The following is a 4,862-nucleotide window of genomic DNA, read 5'->3' on the forward strand; positions in this document are numbered from 1 at the left end:
TCTTGTCTCTTGAAATTGTGTGCTGAATAGAGTAAAGAAAAGAGACAGGATGAAAAAAAAAAGAGAGCAGAAAAACAGTGAAAAATGAAAAAAAAAATTGTTAATAATTGTGAATAATGGAGTCAAGAAGAGGATGGAATTAGAGGTTGTGGGTGTGTTTGAATGTGTTTACACTTGTTCCCCATTGCTCCTCTATTCTTTTTGGTTTGTAGCTTCTCATCCATATTTATCCTCCCTTGTCCTTTGATGAACCAATATTTTCCTCACTTCACTTAGTTTAATGTGCTAGAATTAGTCGGGGAATTATGCTTAAACGTCCGGTATTTTCCTGTTTTTCCTAATTGTGCTTAATTTGATCGGAAATTCTTATTTTAACTAATTTGAATTATCTGAGCTTATTATTTTGCATTATTAATTATGGGAAAATTTTGGATAACTTTTTGGGACATTAGAAAGCTAAATGAGAAATGGAAATTGAGCCAATGCATCTTAGCCATTTTTTATTTTCGCTGGCTGCCGCGTGAATGTTGTGTCAACTTGTGTGTCTTCGTTTGAGTTCAATTCTTATCCGTTTTCCATGCAATTTTTTTTCATAGTTTCGTCTGGATGTCTATTTTAACATATAGTTTTTACTTTGTTCAAATTCATTCTGTGCTGTTCCCAGTATTTATTTTACTCTCATATGTCAGTCCAGGATTACTGCTGTTTGAGTGATTTCTAATCCGTTGCATTGTTTGCTTGCTGTTTAGTAATTGTGGTGGCTGGAATTGATCATTGGATGATGCTAAGACCTCCCAACACTCTTAAACAAGGCATACAACAGCTTGGCTTTATTGGATAGCAAAGAAAAAAAAAAAAAAAGAAAGCAGCCACATTCACGGTCCAGCAGAGGAAGTGGTTTTCATTTTTCCAGAACTTGGTTTATGCACCTTTGGAGCTTTATTCCAGCAAGCACGTCCAGGAGGTCCAACAAGTATGAGAGGGAAATTATTGGATAATATTTGGGACATTTGAAGGGTAAAGGAGAGGTGTGTGCTTGGAAAGAAGAGAGGGCCCATGAGAAGGAAATTTGGAGTAGCACGTGAAGGGGTTATGAAAAGAAAAAAATGCTGCACATGGGAATCAACTTTGACGTCCAACTCATGGTCCAGCAAGTTTGGATGAGTTGGAAATCGGGTGCTACGTCCAGCAAAATAGGGGTGTGTCCAGCAGCACTTGGGCTTCATGCGGAGAATGGGAAGCATAGGGGTGTCCAAATCAGAGGCAGCACATGGGCTGAATGGAGGAGCAGCGTCCCACATGGAGGAGGGTTTTTAAAAACCCGTGATGCTGGAAAGAAAAGGTGTGCCGGTCCTGGAGCTGTTCCAGCCGTCACCTGGTGATAAAAACAAAGAATGGATTTTTGGCTTGAAAGGAGGAGTGCACGGAGACTTAGATAGGGATTGGTGTGCATGTTTTTTTTCTGGGTTCCAGTAGGGTAGTAGAGGGATGCAGTGAGTGAGAGAGGTCCACGGAGACAATGGCAATCTGGAGAAGTGCAGCCTTGGTCCACCAACACATGAATGTCTCGGCAAAAAAATGGTCCATGTAGCAGTATAGTGTATGAAGTTTTTGATGCTTTCAATTCCTTGGGTTTGTTTGCACGGTGGAATGTTTTGATGTTAGAAATTATACTTTCATTTTGCTTTAAGATATTTGGACGATCCTACTAGAAGACTTTCATGTTTCCACTTTGTTTCCACCTTGAAATCAACATGCTTTTGCTTGCCTTTCTTTTAGATAATGCCGTTTTGTTGGGTCCAGTAACAGCCCCCCCTTTTACATCTTTTCACTTTGTTTTGTTTCTAATTTGAAGAGAAACGTGAATTCATACTAGGTACAGCACCGGTTTTGCTTTCTTGGAATAGTTATATTTTTAATCTTAAAGAAATGAATCACAATGCTTCTTTAATCTAGCTTAATGGTTACGTGAATTGGTATATGATGTGTCATGCATTATCTTATTTCTATGTATTGCATTTTAGTGGATTTAAGCCAATGGGAATTGAAATGAGTTCTTTGTTGCACATGCTTCCAGCGTTGGCTTCTAGTTGAATGAAGAGTACATTTAATTTTCTTGCATTTAGTAATAGAGATGTTTTGGGAAAGGTGATATATGGTGATGGACTTTTAATTCCTTTCTTGGATAACAATAGCATGGTGTGAATTCTTTAATTAAAGATTGTAGAATGGTCACGTGAAGTGTAACATTGAAGTTCACATTGAATTTTTTTATTTAGTGCTTGGAGAATAAATGGGTGCATGGACCTTACGGTTGCTGGAAGTGCTAGAAGGAAGTAGTCTTCCTTTTATTCAACTCTTTCTTTCTATAGGAAATAGTTGTAGTGTCACGGCATTTAGGGAATTTTTAGAAACAATTTCACTTTCAAAAGTTTAATTTCCGTAATTGTGCGTCTCTGCAATTTACTGTTCCGCATTTTATTTTCACTGTGATTTCGATTTTTATTGTTTAATTTCGTTTTTACTATTTACTGTTTTATTTTTACGGTTTGTTAATTTACTACTTTCAACATTTACATTTTCCTGCACAAAAACAACCATCAAATCCCCCCCCACTACGTGTTTGATCTGAGACTGAACCAAAATTGGTCCTTGAGAGACGACCTAGGAGTCACTTCCTAGTACTATACTGCATTCTTTTATGCACAACTTTTGTGAGAGGTGCGACCCTTCAATCATCCTTGACCCCATTTCACTCATAAAAGACCTTTTGATTTGAACATGCATATGTTTTGAGTGTTGATATTAGAGGGTTGCCAAGTCTGTTGTTGCTTGTTCTCTTGAGTGCATTGAGTGACATTGATTTACCTTAAACACTTGAGAGAAACACTGATTGTGTGCATCTGTGAGGCTCTGTTGCTTTTGATTCATCTCTTGAACTGATTGACTGTTTTCCTTGTACTGAACTGTTTGGATGATTCTTTGAGTATTTGCTTTCATTCACTCTGTGTGGGATTCTGCCTATACCTTTTACTGTCCAGATTTTGTGAGAATTGTGCAACTGTGTTTCTGTTTTTGGAGTCTTTGTTGTGTGTCTGTCGAGTCTGTGTCACCTCCCTAATGTGTGAGTAGTTCCCTGGTTTTCGTCTTGGTTTTGCCCAGGAGTGCAAAAGACTAAGTGTGGTCTATTTTGATGAGTCGTTATTTCTTGAATTATATTTAGTTTATTGCACTTAAATAAACCAGGGAATTGTGTTTAATTGTCTGTTATTTCCCCGTTTTCCTAATTCTGCTTAATTTGGTTGGAAATTCGTAATTGTGCTAATTTGGGTTTTCTGAAGCTAATTATTTGATTTATTAATTACAGGAAAATTGTTGGATAATATATGGGACATTTGGAGGTCAAAAGAAATGCCACATCAATTATATTTTAAAACAAGATAGAGAGGAGGTGTGGATTTCATTTTCGGGGGTGCACACAGCAGCATGTGGTGGCAAAGGTAGAAACAGCTGCACACGTAAATTACGGCCATTTGGAAAAAAAAAGATTCATGTACACACTGTGTTGTTTACTTGGAAGAAGCTGCGCATTTAATTGTCCACGGTCCAGCTAGGATGATGAAGCACGTGAGAAATAACTCTCCAATTAAAAAGAATCTTCTTTCTTTTGAGAAGTGCAACTCTCCAATTAAAAAGAATCTTCTTTCTTTTGAGAAGTGCACGGAGCTTGATTGGAAAAGCTTATTTTAAAATGAAAATGTGGTGCTGAATGAAAATAGAATGGAAGTGCACGCTACTGAAGAAAAAATGCATCATGGCCACAAATTGAAAGAGTTTACGGTTCTTATATACAAGTAAAGATGTTGGAGAAATTTTATAGATAAAGTGGCCCACAAAGAATTAATTTTAGCCTAATTTGGAGAAAAGCACACGGAAGGAGTCCAACAAGCTTGGAGGGGTGCACACGGAAATTAAAGTTCCAGCAGAGAAGAAAGTAGCAGGCCTGGTAGGTGCACACGTAGTGGAGGAGGGCGTTCAGCAAATTCTTTGGCTGCCACGTCCAGCTTGGATTTTAGGGAGGTTGATCCAGCAAAGCATGTGGGCTGGTTCATGTATCACGGCAGCTGGTCTAGAAAGAAGAGTGGCACTCAGCAGCAGCAACTCACGTGCGGACAACATGTCCAAGAGGTGTGATGAGAGGGTCGCACCTCCCACAAAAGTTGTGCATAAAAGAATGCAGTACAGTGCTAGGAAGTGACTCCTAGGTCGTCTCTCAAGGACCAATTTGGGTTCAGTCTCAGATCAAACACGTAGTGGGGGGGAGTTTGTGAAAGGTTTGTGAATGCAAATGAAGAAATTAAAAAATGAAAATTAAACACAACCGAATATAAGTGAAAGCATTAAAATGCATGAAAACATTAAACCGAACAGTGTAACATATAAATATCCTGACACAATTCAAACTATTCAAACGACAATGTTGAGCTAACAAATTAAATGCACATTGGAATAAAGCTTGGAAATTGTAAAATAAAAATTACCACCGATTCAAACATCAACATAGACCTTTTTAGAACTAAAAGAGAATAACAGGCAATTCAAAGAAAATGTTTTTCTAAAAGAAAAAATGCAAAGGGAAGCGTGTACACTTGATTGAAAACGCTTCCACCATCCAAGCTGGGCCATCATTCTCCAATCACCAAGTGCATACCAACACTGGAAGCTACATTCTCCCGTGAATCACCGTGCTTCTTTATCACTTTGACACCACACACCTACTCCCTTCAATCAGTGTTCCACCAGCTTGCACCGTTTTCATTCAATGATTAACTAAAAAATTAATAAAACTTCTAGACTTGACC

General features: G+C 38.1%; 1 long non-coding RNA gene across 1 annotated transcript; it reads left to right on the top strand.

Annotated features, from left to right (window-relative positions):
* The first annotated feature begins 264 nt into the window (after window positions 1-264).
* On the top strand, window positions 265-3,847 carry LOC148196868 (uncharacterized). The gene is made up of 2 exons (XR_015780117.1): window positions 265-1,600; window positions 3,368-3,847. It is a non-coding gene; the product is annotated as an uncharacterized LOC148196868 (long non-coding RNA).
* Window positions 3,848-4,862: the final 1,015 nt, after the last annotated feature.

This window comes from Vigna umbellata, chromosome 6 (assembly GCF_029865625.1).
Source record: "Vigna umbellata cultivar VRB3 chromosome 6, Vumbellata_1.0, whole genome shotgun sequence".
Classification (NCBI taxonomy): Eukaryota; Viridiplantae; Streptophyta; class Magnoliopsida; order Fabales; family Fabaceae; genus Vigna; species Vigna umbellata.